Source organism: Plectropomus leopardus, chromosome 19, assembly GCF_026936395.1.
Source record: "Plectropomus leopardus strain MGB_pleo_1.0 chromosome 19, ASM2693639v1, whole genome shotgun sequence".
NCBI classification, from domain to species: Eukaryota; Metazoa; Chordata; class Actinopteri; order Perciformes; family Serranidae; genus Plectropomus; species Plectropomus leopardus.
The window spans coordinates 19,067,194-19,088,494 of NC_142194.1; the positions used below are offsets into that span (position 1 = coordinate 19,067,194).

Genomic DNA, 21,301 nt, shown 5'->3' on the forward strand with positions numbered 1-21,301 from the left:
GCAGGAAATGGAGATGCAGAAAAAGGCGAGGCAGCTAAGAGAGACGAGGATATGAAGGAAACCACCTTGAGATATGAGTCCTATATTTCCAGTTTCCTTGTTCCTCCATAAGACCTCCAATACCCCACTACCACTATCACCTCCTCTATGATGATGGGATGAAAACTGTAATGCATGCTAGATCAATGATAGGGTTCCTTATAGGAACAAGGGGAGGTAAGTGAGGAAGAATGAGTTAGAGAACAAAGACTGCAAAGCATGTGTCTGTAGGAAGGAAGAATGAAAGATAAAATATGAAGCAAGAGAAGAGAAAAAAAATACAATAACAGACCACCAGACGATGGAGACACCATTATTTTGGCGTGTGGCTCCCTATGACACCCTGAGGACAGCAGGTGAATTAGGAGGAGGCAGATGGGATGCCTCCAAGTCCCTGTCCCTCTGTCTGTGTCTGTCTGTCTGTCTGTCTGTCTGTCTGTCTGTTGGGTGGCTGCAGGTGGAACAGAGCCTGCCATTCCTGCTGTCTAAATGAGGACCCCCTCTCCTCTCTCTGTCTCTCTCTCTCACTCACACACACACACATTCACACACTGTCTCTCTCTTTCTCTTTCTCTTTAATGGGACACGGGCCTGGGGCGCTGAACCAGCTCCCTCCGGAGCAACACACACACACAGCATGCACACACACTGATCATACATTACAGACACTCCTGGATGCCCTTGCACATGGTGTGACACACACACACACACACACACGCACAGAAAGGGAGAAGCGAGGGAAACCACAGCCCCCCAAATTATGCCCCAGTCTGTGAGATGATGAATCTGGTTGGTGATTAGTTAGTTGAGGAGGGAGGCGCACTGCTTAGGCCCTTTAATGGGCCATAATTTGGAAGATAACTGTATTGTCCTATCTCTCTTGACATTTAAATCTAATCAGACCCTGCTGGTTAGCACTGTGGTCCAAGACGAGGGAGCCTGGGAGGGATGAAAGACTGCTAGTGGAGAGGGATCGGCCCTTAGTGGGGCGTGCATCCCTATGGGCTGAGGCTAAGCAATTAGAACACAAGCCCGGGCACACACATTATTTTCTGCATTGCTTTTTTTATTTATTTTTTGTTTAACCAGCGATCAGATTACGGAGCCGTTAATTCAGTAAGAGAATAGCATAGGAACAGATACATTCAAACTCGCTTGCCCATCCACACATACACGCACGCACACACTCATGCACGGACGCATGCACGGACGCATGCACGGACTGATGCACGCACACACGCACAAACGCACAAGGGAGTCACTCCAAGGCCTCTTCCTTGCTCCTTATTACCACCGATGAGATGCTCAGTTTGATTAACACTTCTCTTTCATCCTCTTCATTAGCAGGAACGCCACTGCAGCAGCAGCAGCCGTGGCCCATGAAAAGAGGGCATGAATTAGAATCCACTTATTCCATAGACTGCCACTAATTCCGCACAATGGCGGTTAATGGTGGGGAGTAATAGAAAAAGGGTGGTTCTAATTGTTTCTTTGGACGGTGCAGTGCACGCTGCAGCAGCTGTTTCTCTACAGCAAAGCAGGCCCGCCTGAACAAAGGCCAGAGCCGGCGTTGGAGGGTCCGCACGACTCCGTTCGATAGAGCTCACGAGCAATAAATGTGTGTAGACGAGCCAATTTCCTCTGGCGAAGCGTCTTGCCGAGTGGAGGAGCTGGGCCCCAGTCAATGAGAACCACCTGGTGCTGAGGGAAGTGATTAGGGTTGGCACCACAGCGAGTGAAGAGCTGTTTTGTTAAGGAGGATTGAGATGCAGAGAGAATTGGGGGGGTTGGCTCACCCCAGTTTGGTTTGTTGGAGAAATATTGACGTAAGGTTTTTGTCAGAGTGAGATCAGAGGCACAATGTTGTTTTGTTGGTGCTCAATTAGAAGGAATTATTTTGGTTACGGCATGTGTTTTTGGGTTTTGACGCTGGTGCTGATTGCAGAGTGGGCTGGAGCGTGGGATGTGCCACAACAGTGGGGTTGTGGGTTCAGCTCCCACACAGACTACACACATACCAACTTAGAAGTCGAAATAGTTCAGAGAGTGGCTAACCACGGAGAGGATGAACACTTTGTCTGCACTGATGGGAATTTTATTGCAACCGCAAAAAAATTATCCGTAAATGCAGAGAGAGTGGTGATGATATCTGCATGGTAGGAGGCTCAGCTGCAGCGGGGCCCACCCATACAACAAACAGACTCTTTTGATAAAAGCCCCTTCAAATGGCATTCAGTGTGCTTTGTTTCAGTACATCACTGTGACATTAAATCAACACAGGCATTACAAAAATCAGACTTATTTTTTCCATGCCAAGGACTGGCCAAAAACCACATTTGTGAATATTTACTTAAAGAAAATCTCAATCTGATAAAGAAATCTCTTATTGGTGCCAACTGTCTATGGTAAAAAAGCTCTGATCAAAAAAACGTTTATTTTTAATGGGATGACTAACAGCCAAAATACACGCAGTACGGATGCAGAGCGACACATCTGCCTCAACTGAAGCTGTGACACTAATGGTTCTTGTCCACAGGAACCGTCATTTCCATGCTTCCCATTTATTGTCTATATAAGCAGCCATGAAATGTATTTTGGTGGCACTGCATTGCATTTCAAGAGATGGGGGGTCCGCTCTTTACTTGCATAAATTTGAATTGATTCACCGCCTACTTCTCTGCAAATGCTTTGGTGGAAACTGTCAAAACAGTAGAAAAACTTTTAAACTAACTGATGTTGATCTAAAATGATGACAGATTCAGCAACCTCATGACTTCGTTCTCGCTTAAAATGTTGAAAAACATGTTGATGAACTGTTTTTGTAACAAGAGAAAGTTTTCAAACGAGGCGCCATGCTGGTGCAATTTGAAATCTGGGAGTAGACAGCCCATGGGCATAGCGGCACACCCATCAAGCGTCCAATGTTGGGAAGTTACATGGCCTCTGACGTACTGTGGACACGTACTGCAACCACTGAAGCTATGTGCACCAGCATTGAACTGTTTATCTTTACTTTTACAAGGCTGCACTGTTTTACACACACCAGACAGCCCTCCAACAGGTAAAAACTACATAGAACTGAATAAAACATGAGTACAATCTCTTAAAAAAGGATTCAAATAAATACATCATCGTACCAGAATATCATTTGATATTGTGCAATATTTTATTTATTTATTTATTTCATTTACATCATTCTTGCGTCTGTCTGCATGGAAAAGGGGGCGTTGACACAATGTACGGCGCCGAAACAAAAAAACATGGAGAAACTGGAAAGCAATACTGAACGTTAGAATCCAGCACAAGACACTGGCCTTTACACTCCGCTTTGATCTATTTAATTATAACAAAACTTATTTTAACTTCACTATAACAGTACTTTATTTAACTTTCTACTTTAGTTTTACATCGCACTTTATTATAACTGTAGTTTATGTACCTTTATTTTATGACAGTAGCTGCTTTATTTGTAACTGTAGTTAATTTGATACTTTTGTATTTTAGTAATTTACAGTAGTTTAGAGGAGATTTAAAAATATCGAAATATATACCATGTATCGTGATAAAGCCTAGAAATATTGTGATATCATTTTAAAGCCATGTCACCCAGCCCTACAGCCGATGCATACAAACTCTGGCACTCAGTAAGCTAGCACGAAACCACTAGCTACAAGACGGAGTCTGTGTAGCAGTTAAAAAAGCTCCTTTTTACCCTGCCTATGCAACTCATCATGTCCACGCCCCATGTATTTTGGCTGTTGCTGTACAGGTAGATTAAAGGATAAACCGTCAGTTATGATAACACAGTACTCACCAAATTAGCAGCAAAGATGGAGGAACATGCCAACATTATTACAACAAAGTCAGACTGAGCTAGAATCAAGCATTCACATGATTTTTGTAAAGAAGCCAAATTGCCAAGGGTGTCTATGAGGAGCAGTTTGGATGCAATTTTACCATTTGCCTTTTGTTTTGTTTTTGTCTGAATGCTTTTGGCTAACCTTGCGGTTTGTTCTAAAGCTTTATTATCATCTGACTGCTCATGTTTGTGCCTCGTCTGACTTCTTTATTGTAGTAATGTGGCAGCGTTCCCAGATTGCGGCAATTAACTTGGTGAATACAACGTTATTATTACCCTTAGAAATAGCAGCCAAAACTATGAAACCCAAGTTGTAATAAACCAGAATTATCCTTTAAATTAAATAATACATGCTTATTGCGCTGCTCATTTTCTTTGAGATAAGCCCCCAGAGCTCAACTTCTGAGCCAGTGCTCCATTCATCGGAGGGCTCATTCACTTTGATGTTTATTTAATTTATTTGACCTTTTAATTTAACTGGGCATGTCAGATCCTTCTCTGCTACCTAGGCTGATGACAGTGTGCTCACCTTGTGTGTGTGTGTGTGCTTGTGCGTGTGTGTGCCTTACCACCGGGGTTATCACGGTTGAGTGAATTTTGGCTGGTGGACAGTAGGGCTGATCACATTTGATGATGGAAATACATACCACAGAGGATTGTGTGTGTGTTTATGTGTTTTGTGTACGTGTGTATATGTGTGTATACAAAGGCAGAGTGATAGCAGGGAGATCAAGGAGGTCATGAGAGTCCTGGTTGTGTCTCTGGCTGGCATCAGTCTCTATGTCTCTGCTTGTTTGTCGCTATTTTCTCCTGAATCTACTGTTCTTGTATCATTATCTTTATCTTCACCTGTTCTTTTTATCGTTACCTAGTTCCCCTTAGAGGATTTTTGTAAAGTCCAGCATCCCCATCTCTTTACTATGGCCCACTTGTCTTCTGCTCTCCTCTCTCCTCCTCTCTGCCTCTGCCCAGTGTCCTCATTGTCCCTCTCGCTCTCTGTTTCTCTTTCAATCTCTCTTCATCTCTGTTCATCTCTCCATCTCTCCCCAGTCTGGATCTTGGCATTTAGGCCTCTAATTGAGCTGGCGTCACTTGAATACCTCATAAAGCAGGAACAGCAGAGAATCCCGTCATTGTTTTCTGTGCCCTGGACTCAGAGAGAGTGGGCAGGGCTGCTCTACTCTGTGTGTGTGTGTGTGTGTGTGTGTTTGTGTGAGATAGAGAGTTTTATAGAGAGAAGGAAATAGAAACTATGAGAGATTTTGCAATTTTATGAATGCACACTGTATGTTTATTTGTATTTTGCTTGTGCGTGTGTCCATTTCACAATGTTCCTTGGCTTTCTTAACCGTCGGTTTGTGTGCTGAAAGCATTGTTGCAGAGAAAAAGACACCCATAATAATCCGTTATAAACCACTATTCTTTGGTTCCAGCCTCATCTGTGAGAGGATTTTATGGTTTTCTCTGTTTTATATAATAATGAACTGGCTCTTTAATCTTTGGACTGTTAGTTAGACAAAACCAAACTTTTGCAGACCTCACCTTAAACTGGAAATTGTGCCATGCAATTTTGTTTTGTGACCTATAATCGATTCTTAGAGAACTAATTGTTAGTTGCATCCCTACATGTCCAATTTACTTTTCTCTGAGTGTGTTTGATATGAAACAGTTGTGATTCTTCTGTTTCTTTCCTTGGAATAATTCAAATGATGTGCTTCAAATCTGCAGAAGCAGATATGATTTTTCTTTTTCTCAGCTGACACTCCGTCCCCACCCCCATTCCCAAAAAGTGAAATTAAGCAATACCCTGCTCCTCTTCCAAAATGTGTTTGACAGCTACTTCAGCTCTCCACTAACAAATCCCAGCACTTGCATGCACGCACGCATACACAAAGATAGACACATGCACATAAATACCTTGGAACAAATCCCTGGCTAGCTCCAGTGTGCTGCAGAGGTACTGATCAATCTGGGTGAGGTTGTGTGGTCTCCATTTCTTGATACAGCACATAGTTGTAATCTTCACCTTTCACTTTCTGCCCTCAAGGCCCTGGGGCTGTGTGTGTGTGTCTGTGTGTGTGTGTGTCTGTGTGTGTCTGTGTGTGGGGGAGAGTGAGAGAGAGAGAGCGCTAGTTGCACATGGGACTTTTCTTGCTTCTTTTCAGGTGAGAAGCAGAGGTGGATAGAAAGAGTGTGTGAGTGAGCGAGGGAGAAATGGTCTGAGTTCTAGAGTTGCAAACAGAAAGAGGACCCACTGCAGGATGCCCTACAGGCAACTAACGTAGCTCACACACCCACACACATATACACACTCACACACACGCATAGAAAAAAAAAACTGATAGAAAAAAGTGAAATGTGATGCAGTGGCAGCACACATCAACACATACAGTAAGAGACTCACACTTAGACACACTGACATGTACACCGATCTGTGTGTGTGTGTGTGTGTGTGAGTGTACATGTCTTTGTTCTGTCTGGCTGTCCTCTTGGCACGTAAATCATAATGGATCTCATTATCCAGCTGGGATGGCTTGGTGGGGCCTGTCTGGCGGGAGATGATAGCTGGATGGCTGAGGGGCTGCCACCACACACACACACGAACACACAGACACACACACATATGCACACTCAGCTTTATCCATGTATGCATGTTATTTAGCTTGCATAGCTACTGTAGGAGCATATACGGTTCATTCCCACTCTTATCATAAACAGAAGGACAGACAACTACACACATGCACACACACACACACACACACGCACACACACACACACACACACACACACACACACACACACACACACTTGCAGCCCATCCAGACACAATGGACATTAGTGGCTCAGCTTGCCGTCAGACAGAAGGGGAAGCGATGCAGAGCAGAGGGAGGGACGGATGAAAAATGGAACTTATCCTCTTACTCCCTCTCTCTTGTCATCGCCCCCTTCTCCCCCTTCCATTCTTTCTTTCTTTCTCCCTCCCTCCCCATCTCCTATCTGTCACTTGTTTGGAGGACACCGGCAGATGTCGGTTTGTCCCTCGAGGTGAGCGGGGCTTGTGCTGCCATCTTTTTCCTCCTTATCACAGTGCAGTCTCCCACATAGGACGCAAGCAAATCATGAATCACGCGTACAGGCCATGCAGAAGACATCGGTTGTGAGGTGGAAAAAAAAAATGTTGTGTCTCAGTAAATCACTTGTTCTGTGAGTCTTGTACACAAGCACACACACACACACGTGCTGCAGCCATTCGGTATCCGAGCAGTGCTGGCTTTTATGCTGTGAATACAGGCGGAGCAGTTGGTTGCTCGTAACACGGTTAGGGCCTACACCATTTGTCTGGACATGACCATTACCCAAGCCAATTACTGGCTGGTGTACAGGCGACTCGCCAACAACCTAATGTTTTCCCGTCATGCCTGCCCCCCCTCAAACCCCTCCCCTTACAAACACACACACACAAGCAGAAAGAAGGGGTGGGGGAATAGATAGAGAGGAAGGATGGAGGGCCTGGGGCAAATCCCCCACCCCACTGACTGATACAGCTAATAAACTTTCATTTAAGCTAATGTTCCTCTTTTTCTGCTTTCTCTCCCCTCTGTTCCTCCCTCTCATCTCTTACCTTTCTCTCTTTCCTCTCTATTTCCCTCTCTTCATCTCCCTTTCTCTGTTTTCCTGTCTGTGTTCCAGAAGAGGGGCTTGTCCGAGCAATCGATGCAGGCAGCCCACCAGCCGGAAGCCCAGTTGGCCGAACAGCACACCACTCAATCAGTCTGAACAGCAACACAAAGCGGCTGCTGGCGACCAACAGAGGTAGACACACTCTCTATATACAGCAGTAGATCCTGGACTGAGCTCATTTCATAAATCATATACACACACTGCACAACAGCAGTAAACGTAATTCAGTTTTATACATCAAAACAAAGCCAACTGAATCAACAACAACACATCAAAGTCCTCTTTAAAATAGCACAGACGGTCCGGAGCGCTTTGGCTCACGTCTCCTCGCAACTGCCAGCCCTTCTATCTTTGAATACTCTAGGTGCTGTGCTAATTAAACTTTCAAACAAAGCATGTTTCTCTTATATTTATAGCAGCTCAATGGGCTTTGTCTGAGACCACATTTGGCTCCATGTGCACATGTGTGGTTTTCCCTGTGCTCGTTACTGTGTCAGTATGTGTTGACAGTGGACACGCTTTGTACAACCACAGGGCTCGCAGTTGCTGCACTTTTCCCGTTTTTTGCTTTTCTGCAGCAGCTGCTATATGTCTGTGCAGTGACTTAATTCTAGGATTTGTGTGGTGTTTCATTGCATCGTGCAGACATAATGTACAGTATGTGACGTGTGTGCATGCTCACATGAGCTGTATTTGTTCTCAGTTGATCTGTTTGTACGTGTGTGGTAGAAAAGGGTTTCTGCTCTTTGTCAGCTGAGCAGGGAAAGGCTTTCAATTTGAAAAGACTAGTACCTTGGTTTTCCCTCCTATTAATTAGTTGCAGTACAAGTTAGCCAAAACAATATTTTAATATGGTATTATAAAAACTATGACCTATTTTGTCAAGGCTTTATCTTATTTGTCTCAAAAGCCAACAGTAGTAGTAGTAGGGTGGCAGGGAGGTTTAGGTGTTAAAGGTCTGGTTTATAGGATTTAGGGGCATCTATTGGCATGGTACAAAATACTCAAAACTATGTTTTCCTAAGTTTATTATCACCTGAAAACAGGAATCATATGTCTTCATTACTATAGAATGACTCTTTCACATTTGGGTCCCCATCATATTCAGTCCATCATATTGTTCTACAACAGCCCAGAACTAACAAATCAAACACTAACTCTAGATAGGACCATTTGTGATTCGTATATTTGTGTTTTTTGCATTTTTGCATTGGCCACCGTAGTTCTCCTACATGCTTGGGACACGAGAGAAGTTTAAGTTCTGCAACCTCTTCAGTAGTTGACACTACATCCTACACACTGGATCTTTTAGATCGTAAATACCGTGTGACATTAGAGGTGTATCTTGAGGTAGAGATTTAGCAATTAGGTTTCTAGCGGGGACAGGTTATATAACAAATCAATGTTGGACTCTCATGTGATATATATACAGTGAAGGAAGATGTTGTCCATATGGTACACCTGTAGCTGTGATTAACAGTTTTATCGTCCATGTCAAAAAATAGTAAAAATCATGCCCATCATAATTTCACAGAAACTCAGCATAATGTCTACAGATGTTGTTTTGTTCACTCAGTTTGTAATAATATATAATGGACAAAATCAATCTCTGTCATGTTTCTGTTTTGCAGCATGGTACATGCAGGACACAAAATATAAAATGAAAACATCAGCTGGCTACTCACTGTGCCCAATTACACTAATGTTCCCTCAGTATCGTACTACATGTGTAGACACTGTTTGTTGGTTAGTTTTATCCACTGTAACACCTTAAAGGCTAATCTTTGCCATTTTAAAGTTCAACATTTTTGTCAAAAGTGGAGCTTAAACACAATCAACATTGATTTCCCACCTTAATCTGATAATAATTGGTTCCCCGAGACCTGCGTGTTTAAAGTGTGCGAGAGTGTCTACAACAACAACATCCTGAGCCCTGCTAATTGAAATCATCTCTTCATGTGCCACAAGTCAGGATCCATTAAGGCAGATTAGGCCCCAACAAACAGTAAACCGTGGTAAATCAGGGTCATCAGATGGCGTGGACAGTCAGAGGAGAAATCCCTCTGCACATGCTCTCTCAGCAGAAGGACAGCGGAGGCGTGCTGTCAGGGAGTGAGCGGCCACTGTGTGGCCATTAAGTGCACTATTGGGCTCGCTCATGTCAAGGACCTTTGGCAGCTTTTGATATATCAAAGAAGAGCTTGATTTGTTGAGTGCGCAAAAATCTGAAGTAGAATCGCTTCTTTTCCCTTCTTTATCCACTGACCTACAGGTAAACACACGTCTCCGTCACTCCTTAGTACTCTTTTTCTCCCTGTGTCTCTAAATTGCCTTTGATGCTTAAAGTGAGCAAAGTTACACCCAGAAGAGGGGGGGAGAAATCTCCTGGGTGTGAATTCATGAAGTTTCTTCATGTACAGTATTCCTGCATTCAGATTTCTGCAACCTACATGCTTACCTGAGCCGGATTTCTGTGACGTGAGCAGACTTTGAACTGAGTGATGTGCACCCGTGCTGTGTGCTCATCCTCACAAAGGTGCAGGGCCCTGTATGCTCTGCGCTGGATGCGCGCTGCAGTAGGCGAAGCAGACAGTCTTAGTATTTTTTAATAAGATGGGCAATAACAATAAATCCCATAGGCTGATCACCCACTCGCCACTCTTCTTCTCTCCCAACCAAACCCAGAGCGATGCAGCATTACCCTGCTGCCGCCTTCAATTACGCCATTCATCATGCGTCTTATCTGGCCCCCGGTTTGATTGAGTGTGCAATGGGAGGCGTCGCAAACCCTGCATACTCCACAGTGTGTGTGGGGTGTGTGTGTGTGTGCGTGCGCATGCGTGTGTGTGTGTTGGGGGTGTTGACAGGAATGGAAAACTGCATTTGGGGGGATGTGGGCATGTGGCGGCGGGTGAATATGGGATGTATTGGGATGTATGACTGTGTGAAGAGAGGCTGAAGTGCAGTGAGGGAGGGAGTGTGTGTGTGTGTGTGTGTGTGTGTGTGTGTGTGTGTGTGAGTGTGAGTGTGAGCGCATGGCAAATCTACAGGAGTGTATAAATCAAACCAGATGATCATCCCCCGCTCTGATCCGCTCCGTCTCAGCAAGCACATTTCTCTTTTTTTTCCCCTCCTACTGTCCCTGTACTTCCTTCCTTACCTCCTTCCCCCTCCTCCTCGTCTTCCTCTTCTCTGGAACAGATTTGTCTGGGGGCCCCTGTCTAATCTCCAGCAGTGCCGGGTGTTGGGAGACGGGCGACAAATTTTAATAAGCAACTGGGCGCTGTAATTTAGCGGCCTGGGAGGGAGATTAGGCTGATTGATGCTGGGCTCGTCTAATGGTCCAGCCTACGGCTCCCAGCCCAAATTGGTGGTAATGAAAGTTTTGTGCAAATTGAGATGGAGGAAAATAAGGCATCCACACTCTCTCTATCTTCATTCAATCTCTGCATTCATCTCTCTGTTTCTGTCTCCCTGTTCATTTTCTCCTCTGCTCTCAATCTTTTTGACAAGGTGTGTCTTTCTCTCCTTCTCCGTAAGTAACATCCTCATTCTTTCACCCCCTCTTTCTTTTCTTTATCCATTTCACTTTCTCTCTTTCAGGCTCTTTCTTCATCTCTGTCTTCCTTTGTCATGCCCACCGCTCGCTCTGCCTCGTTACCAGAATCGATTTGTCCCTCATCTGCTTTCTCTTCCTTTTTTCCCCCTCTCTTTCGCTGTTTTATAGTTTTTCTTTTGCACTCCTGAGTCAGTTTCTGTCCCTACTTAACTCCACCGGGTAGGTTATTTACTTTTACTCCCTCCCTCCTCTTCCTTGGCCAAGCCCGTAGGAGATTTATGTGTGTGTGTTTGTGTGCAGATGGGTCTGGAGGTGTTGTCTGAGTCGCTCTTGTGTTGTCAGGATAAATTCATTGAGATCTACAGAGAGATGGGACGACAACACTGATGGCTGTCTTTCTCTACCTCCACCTCTCTTTGCTTGTTTTCCTCTTTTACTTCTCTCTTTTTCTCTTTCTCTCCCCTGCGTTTTCTCTTCATCCCACCAAATCACTTTCAGCTGGCCTGCCACTTTGACAGGCTCCGTCTGCCATGCGTTATTAGGCCGTGGAGATTTCCAGGCCACTATTCAGGATATAGCGAATGCGTGTCAGTGTCCAGCGCCTTGTCCCACTGGCAAACTCTAGATTGTTCCATATATTTGTCAGAATGTTTTTGCAATATTACGAATTTCAGTTAGCTATACCAAGCAAATCCCAGCTGAGGTTTGAATTTGAGTTTTTTGTATTACATTTCGTGCATCTGGAGTTGACTTTTCTTATTTTTTTTCTCTGAGAATATAGAATATTAAGAATATATAAGAGAAATTTAAGAGAGTGTTGTTGTATGAGGCCAATTATATCACAAGATACTTGGCTATGGGGGCAGCGCTAATCCAGTGATAATAGAAGACTTGATATTCTGACTGTTATAAGATCCCCAGAGAATGGATATAATGTAAACTCATATGGGATTTCTAGCCTTCTGATATGTGTACATCAACATGTGCATTTTGTTTCATCTATAGAGTCTCACAATTCCCACATGTGAGTGGGTCTGTATGTGTGTTAACCAGCTATACAGCTCCCAACAACAAAGCGACTGTCTTCCGGCACTTTTCAGTCCCCCTTTCTCCTAACTCCCACACAGCTCTCTACTCGTGTTATTTTTTTAAAAAGACGATGCTGCTGCACTTGTCCTCCTCCTCTCTGGCTGCCATCTTGAGTTATGCACTGATCTATCATTAATAGCTTCATTAGCATTTTTCTCCCTCTGAGGTGCTTGTGTATATAGTTAAAACTACAGCACGGATGCTCACATCATTAAACAAGCGAACATCCTGAATTCTCTCTATGACAAAAGCGGAGGAGGGTATGAGGAGGTAATACCACCAATACATTTGGAGAGTTCCCAACATAAAGCATGAACACGGTCCCCAAATAAGCATCGCCTCTTTTGTTCCCCCTCAAGGCCTCCAGTAAAGTGTGTTTCCTAACTCTTCCTAATATTGCACAACCAGTGTCCTTTTGCAATATCCTGGACGAATGTGAACAAGACGAGCATTTATTCCAAACCCGATTTGCACTCCAACCAAGACAGAAAACGAGCAAGGCGACAACTTTGATGCTCAACAGCAGAGATGCAGCACAGTTGGGTAGCTTAGCCCGTAAATGAGTGGCAACCGCCTGTGAAGTTTATCTTGGCGAGAGGCAGCCCTTGTTGATTGCTCACCAAAGTCTGTGGTTGGGATCCCAGACAACACAACATAATCGTGCTTCCCGAGCCCCGACAACTGCCTAAATGCAGTGTGGTTTAGGAGCTGGTGTGGGTAATTTCAGATTGGATGTGGCCTCTTTCCACAGGAGCTGTTAAGGCTTTGTAAGGTTCACACTCGGCTGGCCAAAGTGGTTTGTCAAAAATGATTGTTTATTTTTCTTGGGGAGAGAGAGAGAGAGAGGGAGGTTTGTATTTTAGAGACCGATGACGGAAACACGGAATGCGGCTTGGGCCGTAAACTCGTGGGAATTCTTAGTTCCTGGTTTCCTTTTTACAGTTGTAGCTCATTTAAAATGTCCGGTGGTCAGGCATGCAGTAATTTGGCACTGTTCAGCACATTGCACAAGTTTTTATGCAGGCCAGCACACTTTGCTGTTTCTTGGAGAAGCAGTAAGACAGGGCCATTTTAATAAATAAACCCTTGGGACAAAAGAACAATGGATAATGCTTGGCTGCTCCCTTTACTATTTTCTCTGCATTTGCCTCGCTGGATTTGATTTCAGCTCGATTTGTTGAAAGGTTTTCTAATGATACGGTGTGATCACTTTGAATGTCTACCACTTAGTGCAGTAATACTCATCTTCTAGCCAAATTTGGTCCCTGACAGGGTACTGGGTTGCCCCCCAACCATTTTCTAATTCACAATAAAAAGATAAAGTAATTCACACTGGGATTTGTTTTTTTACTTTTAGTATACATAAAGTGTAAAGATGTGAAGGATCTCCTGCACCCCCTGACAGAGGTCCCAGTGAAGTCCATTGAAATGCCTAAAATCCTTAAAATGTCCTAAAGTCCTTGAAATGTCCCTAAATCCTAGAAATGTCCTAAAATTCTTGAAACACCCTAAAATCCTTGAAACATTCTAAAATCTTAGAAATGTCCTAAAATCCTCAAGATGTCCTAAAATCCTCGAAATGTCCTAAAATCCTAGAAATGTCCTGAAGTCCTAGAAACTTCCTAAAATCCTGGAAATGTCCTAAAATTCTAGAAATGTCCTAATATTCTGCAAACACCCTAAAATCCTAGACATGTACTGAAATCCTATAAACATGTATGGAGCTGCTGCGACTGGCCCCTGGCCTCCTGTCATTTTGCAAAAGTGGCCCCCAAGGAAAGCAAGTGGAGTATCCCCGGTCTAGTGATTATCTTTCCACGATACAGGCCAGTGGAGGGGCAATAATGCAGGAAACCAAGAGCTTATGAATAGCCTCTGTTTGCTGAATGCTCTCCTCCCACCTCATAGTTTTATGGTGGATGATGCTGTGAGGTATTAAATGGGCTGACGGAGCGCTTTGATGTTGAAATTCCCCTTCATATGATAGTGGGATATGCCTGATAGTATGGGCAGCAAGGGAGGGTTTTTTCTGTTCCTGTGGCTGGTTGATGTGCAGCAGGGTGGGGGGAAAAATGAGGGGTGGTGGAGGGAAGGAACATGGCGAGGTGCTGATGGGAAAGAGACGAATGGTGCGCCAGTGTCAGAAGTGGTCATGTGCTGAGGAAAGAGTAGGGGGGAATGAGAGGGAGGATGGAAGGAGGGCTTGACTGATTAACCTGTTTACCTCCCTGAAAATGCTCCGGGCGCCATTCTGATTAAAGTTCAGTCTTTCATCTATCATCGCCATGGCTGGCCTGAACCTTCAGAGCTGCCGATACCAAACACTGTCAAAAGGATCGAGCCTCCAGCCTGAGCCGCCACCACATCCTCCACCAGCAAAGCTAATGCTCTTGACCATTTGCATCTCATCCTTCCTTGTCAGCTCTTGACTTGCCAGGAACCCACCTGCATATGATTCTCTCTTCTGTCTCTGACACTTTTTATCTCACATGCTGAGTTTGTCTGGATGTCTCTCTTTATCTACTCCTCCCATTCTGCTTCTAAGCCTTTTGCTCTCAAGACTCCCTGGGAATGGTGCTTGTGCGTCTCAGCCTGTTTCCTCCAGTGATGTGCTTTCCCAACTCAAGGCTTTTAGCACCTCCAGTATAATACGATTACACCCGTTTGGGGACGTGATATTGTCAACGGCTTTCTAAAAATACCTCTCCAGTCCAGTCGCAGCAGCACAGTAGCGCTGCAAGTGGACTGTATGCAGGGACTGACAGAGGCAGTGCTGCACACAATGTTCTGGCCACTCAAGCACAAATGTTAGGCCTTTAAAAGCTTTTTGCACCGTCACAGTCCCAGTGTTTGTGAGGACAACCGAATGGGGAAGTAAAAGACAGGAGTCGGCAATTAGGTCCAGTCGTGGACCGTGGGGTTATGTGAAGGCATACAGGTGTAGTGGAGACGCAGGCTTGGCAGAAGAAAAACAACAACATGCGCTGTTTTGGCAAATGCACAAAAGGGCATATTTAAGTGATAAAGCTAGCTAGCAGCCAAATGTTTACCATCAGGAGAAAAAGGAGGAAATCAGTTGATGCAATTATAGAGCTAAAAAGCCAGTCAGTTAGGAATTCAAGGTAACCGTAGGACTTCTTTCTCGTTTCATACCAAAGCAATCGCAAAAATAAATGTTGTCATTGTACGCTTTTGCAAACCATGGATATGTCACATTTGGTTATTATATAGCAGGTATGTTGACACTTTTCTGTGCATTTCAGCAATGCTGTGGTGAATGTGTGGATATGGTTAGCACATAAATCTCTTGGTAAGGGTTAGGAGATCTTGGTTATCATGACCATTAGAAAATCACAAATATAGTACATTTATGTTTCATATGTATCAAATCAACATTTCTAAAGTGTTGAAGCTTTGGTTACATGCACAGTGCATAAGCTGACTTACTCATCAGGAGTTTGAGGGGACGGTGGATGGTATGAGACTAAGGAAAAACAACTGCCAAGCTGCAGAGCACAGCGCAAGACCAACAAACAACAAAAAAATGTTGTTTTTTAGCAGCACACTGAGTATTTCCATCAATTCCTGGCATCTAAACTGGGTATTTTAAGCAAAAACAATCTTTTCTAACCCTCATCAAGTCAAGTTTGTGTCTTAGTCTAACCAAAACTTAACCATAGCATTGTCAGATCATGAAGCATTTTTATTTCTCAGTGATTTTTGGAAGGCACTAAGTCAGATTTGAAAATGTTTACATGTTTGGTTTTGGACGGTGGTTACAAACGTCATTGAATTTGGCGGAGTTGTTGGTTTGGAATTCTTGTGTTTTCCTTTTTTTAAAATAGATGATAGATACCTCTTAACTCCCTTTTTGATGCAAAAGATTGTCGAGGCCTGAAATCAGGACTTTGAAAACTGTAGACACAAAGTAGTGTCAATCCTACCTTTTTTTGGCAGTTATAGTTGCTTCCTGTCTTCTTTGCATTAAAAGTGTTGAAAATCTCTTTTGGGTAGAATCTTACAGAAATACACTCGTATTTAATTTAAATAAAGTTAACATTTGCTTTGTTTACTGGACCTTATCTCAGCACCGAAAGCATAAACTGCCTGTCACATGGTGCAGAACCACTTATAATGTCAGTTTTCTCTTTATATGGAGGTATTGATTATGAGATAGTTATTTTATGTCATTTTAGTCATGCTTTGAAGGCTTTATATTAACAATTTTAACCTACAGAGGAATTCTGAAATAAGGAAATTTGAGATTTTGATTTCGGGCCAGATTCTGCCCATGGACAGCTGTTTGCCAACTGCTAGTGCATTATAACGCAGTTACCCCTTGTGAGCTCATAGTGTTCAAGGCACACAAACAACACGCATTTGTTATCAAGAACATTAAATTCAAAGCATGTGCTGTTGGGTTTGCTTCCAGCAGTAACCCTTCACCACCTCCGTTGGGCATCTCCGCTGATGTCCATCCCCCATCACAGAGACAGAAAATGTCGTCCTCCTCGATTTCAGCGCATTCTCTCCAGCGTTGATCTTCTTTTATTCTTCTCTTTTCCGCATCTCTTCGATGGGTGGCAGAAAATTAGGTCATTGCTGCGTTTGATCATGCTTTAACTCGTTCTCCCAGGGTGCCATTCCAACCATTTTATTTCTAAAAATGCTTCTTTGTTTTCCTGTCTCTTCCTGTAAGCCCCTCTCCCTTTATCTTCCACGTTCTGTCTTTCCCCCGCCAGTGAAAGTTGACTGAAAACACATGGGCATCGGCCTTCCCAGTCATGCCTCAGTACATGATCCTTGTTGTCACTCAGGCCAAACAGCAAAACACAGCCAGCTTTCAGTAGAGCTGTGCGTCTTGCTCTGTGTTTCCAAAATGCCAAGGGCGACATTTGTTTGGCATTTTAGCGGTTTGTACTACAGGGAATGAATTTGTTGTATGTATTTCTCAGAGATATGAGTGACAGGATGTTGTTTTAGATTGCTTGATACATGATGATACACATGACTTTTGTTGGATGATACATTGTTCCAAACAGTTATGCTGCTCGATTATGGCAAAAATCACAATCACAATTATTTTAGTCATTATTGAAATCATGATTATTTACCATGATTACTCATCGACTTTGTAAACATGCTGCATTTATTGATCATAAAAAACTTCTATAAACAATTGAATTTTAATTTCCCTTAATACTTTTCCCATCAAGCGTCTTTTAATTCCTTAATTTAAGTGCTATTGAGCTGCTTTGTATAATGTGTCCTTAACTGATGACTCTGTTGCGGTGGATGTCAACGGGGTTGTCCTTTCCTCCTTCTGTTTTTTTATTATTTGGTCATAGGCCACTTTGTGTTTAAACTTAAGATGATTAAAAAGATTTGGTGTGTTTCCATGTGGTGCACCACCATGTAGCAAATCTAGCATTTTATGCTCTTTTGCTCCACATCGGATGCCTCATATCCAAAATGTTCCCACACAACAGAATTTGTTCTGCCTAATTTGCTCACCAAACACTGTTGCTCTTCTTCCGTCATCTTTCCTCACGCTGATACAACTTGCCTGTTGGTGTTGAGCTTAGGGTAAAGGAAGGAGGGGTGAAAGTGCGCATGTGCATTGCATTCAGGGCACAAGACCAAATAAGGGTACGCTTGCAAAAGGGAATGTGGAAAAATAATTGTTTTTGCCCAATTACATTTTTTTGTCATTGTTGGAAGCTGAAATTGAAATGAAAATTTGATTAATCACACAGTCCTAATAGTTATGCTAAATAATATTATCGTCATTTTGAGACAATTAAAAGCCACTGATATAATGATAATATAACTGCATAATAATGCAAATACAAGCACTCAGACATTAGAACTGGGATAGGAAAAACATTTAAAAAGTAATTAACACCTGTTAATTTAATATACAAGAAAAATAAATTGATTGTACTTTTAAAGGAGTAACACAAAATTACTCATTTTGAGACTTAAAATTTTGCCAACAAAAACAAAATGAAGTGATGCCTTTTGCAACTAATAGACGAGTATAAACACCGCAGTTACCTCCATAAGGTGGACGATGTTCCTCAGTTGGCTCCTGGTGATTGATGGCCTGGAAGCCGAGCAATTTGCTGGTGGATTTACTGAGTGGAGGATGAAGTTGTTGGAGGGTGAAACTACAAACGAAATACTTTTTGGCTCATCGCCAGGGGTTGGCAAGCTCACGACTATCAGGACTGTTCCTCTTCTACTCTAAAAGTGCAGCTGCTGGCTACTTGGAAACTACGCTGTTTCATTTTCTTTGGACTTGCGCGAGAAGGGGAGGTTGGAGAAAAAAAACGGGAGAGAATCGTTGGGCCCAAGCCTTTTAGTGGTTAGGGAAACCCTGCTGTGAATTCTGGCAAAGTGTGGCTAAAATTTATGTGAGGTTTTTATGTAAACAAACATGCGTGAACACAACGGGCAATATTGGGGTCTGCAAAAATGGTTTAACGTCTTGTCCATTCATTGCATTATAAGTTGATAACATAGTTATTGTGACTTTTATCTTTATTTTATTAGATTAGTGAAATTGGTGGTATTTTTCTATGTGAATGTGACACAGTGGACACTGTAATTGCTGTTTAGCTTTGGATTGGATGGAAAAAAAACCTCAGGAAATTTAGTTGTGTTTTTTTTTATTTTGCTGCATCAAATGTGTCTTGGTTTTCCATTCTGAGCTGATGAGGACATTTGTACGCACGCGTGCACATCTGTGTACACAAAATTAGCTTAGGGAATGCTATTATTGGTCTACATGGACCCTAACCCTGGGGGCAACAGGAAAGGCTTAGATGATTTCACTTTGGCACAGACAGCCTATATGGTGTTACAGCAGCCTGTGATGGACTGATTTAATCCTACTGATGGTGCTCATAAGACACAGGAAGAGGGATAGACATGGTGCGTGTGCACACACACACACAGAGTCACTCTTCAGTCATATATGTGGACATAACGGGAGTTGTGTATGTGTGTGAGAAAAGAGAGGTCAGCAGGGCGAACACAGTCCCCTGGCTGTTCTCAAGGTTAATGTGAGACTGACAGCGGCTGCTGTTAGCGGCCTTCAGATGGTCTCCACCCCCCATATGTGGAGCTGATTCATCCCGGTGGCAGCAGTGCATTAAGATGTAACAGCTTCACTCCCAGGTGTCACTCACCCCTTTAGACAGGGCCTACATCATAATTTCACGTTTCCTATTATCTCCTATTGTCTACGCTTAACCACGATGGTCCATTAAAGGGATAGGTGCTGCTGTTACCGTCTCATTCTCATGTGTCAGTCAACTCTTCCTATATGTCATTATTTCATGTCGTCCCATTGTCTGTTAATTGAAATACCACAGACATTGTCTATATGGTCCATTAAAGGGACAGGAGCCTTGTTATTAGGTGTCACCACTACTTTAGGTGCTAGCTCATTAATTTTCATAGTCTATGTTTGACTTACACATGCACAAGGAGGTGGGGCTGAGGAGAGTGAAAAAAAACACCATCACGAAGAAATGCACAGTGGCATGCTGAAGATCAGCCAGACCATCCAAACCTCATTTACATTTTAATTCAAAGACATTAAGCAGATGCTCATATCAAGTGCAGGTTGGTGTTTAGTGTTTTGCTCAAGGACGCTTAGGTGAGGAGGGTTGCTCAGTTAAATGAAAACAGCCATTTTTCTGTTTTTCATGGCTAATAGTCACATTTTATTTTTAGTTGCTATGACAGCTCCAGCGTAGCACTTTTTTTTCCTTTTTTTTCATGTGATTGCATTATATCTAATGGCCAACATGGAAGCTTGCACAGATTGGCAGGCAGCTTTGTTGGAAAAGGCTGGGGGGTAAGAAAAACTACATTGCAGTTGGAAAATGGAAGCAGAGAGCGAATTTAAAAAGAAATACCCAACAAAAAAGTATTTCCCATTTCTAAATGTGTAAGCACTGTTTAAAGGTGTACTATGCAGGATTAAAAAAACAAATTATATCAATTCAAACAAAAGTAATGCCTCTGAATAAACACACAAGACCTGCTAGAGGTTTGTGGTGGTATTTTTATCTTCAGAGCCTGTATTTTCTTATTACCAGCCATGACAACGTCTGGACTGCCGGTATTGTTTTCACCTTCTGAATCTGTTTGTGTTTCATCATGGTGAAATGTGGTCCAGTTGACACTAACTGTAGCAACCACGATGAGGTTTTGAGTATTTTGCAAGCTGTTTGTATGCCTGTCTATCCGTCTGTCAGATATTGTCATTGCAATAATGTCACAACTGTGCAATATGCATTCACTAAACATTACAGGTGGCTAGATCAGATCACAACGAAGGTCAAGTTCAAAATGGGTGTGGTCCGAGGAATGGGGGCTTGAGGTAGCAGGATGTTCTGGGTGTTTAGCCCCCAAGCCAAAACAGCGTGCAGATAATAGCAGCACACATCCAAGAGGAAGCTGTGAAAATCACGGACACATCACCAAAAAATGCAAACATTGCGAGACCAAATGTGAAGCAGACAAAACTCTTCCAAAACAAGAGCGAATCTGGGTTTGGCTTTAATTTTCACTGGCAAGCACTAAACCTCTTGATGAAGAGGGACGTGTAGTTGGCTTGTTTTCTGCTGGAGAAGAAGCATATTGGTACACAAAAATGTAACATTGTTACAATAGCAGCAGTGTATGGAGCGCCGGCCAAGTTGCGTTCACAGTTGAACAGTAATCGACACTTTGTGCATTAAGCTCATTGATCATTTAAAGATACTGAGGCTTACAAATTCTGTGCAAAGTTTTGTCTCAGAGATGCAGCCGATTCCCAAATTAGCAGTACCAAGTATCTGAATGTTGTAAAAGATGATAGTAAGCAAGAGTGGCAGAGGGTGGATAGTGTGTGTGTGTGTGTGTGTGTGTGTGTGTGTGTGTGTGTGTGTGTGTGTCCGTGTCCGTGCGCATGCGTGTGTGTGTGTGTGTGTGTGTGTGTGAGCGTGTGCCTGGGTCTATATGAAGAGTGATGATGTTGTTGACTCACTGTCGGCCGGATGCCAATCAATCAATTAACC

At 43.1% G+C, this 21,301-nt stretch overlaps 1 protein-coding gene across 4 annotated transcripts in view; it reads left to right on the forward strand.

Annotated features, from left to right (window-relative positions):
* raraa (retinoic acid receptor, alpha a) overlaps positions 1 to 21,301 on the forward strand; it is a 188,316-nt gene that overhangs the window by 55,985 nt on the left and 111,030 nt on the right. For 2 of the 4 annotated variants that reach the window (XM_042507470.2, XM_042507471.2), the window contains one exon: positions 7,589 to 7,711. The exons of the other annotated variants lie outside the window; for them this stretch is intronic. The gene's annotated coding sequence lies outside the window, so the exon portion shown is untranslated. The remainder of the gene's footprint in view (positions 1 to 7,588; positions 7,712 to 21,301) is intronic. 4 annotated transcript variants of the gene reach the window in all.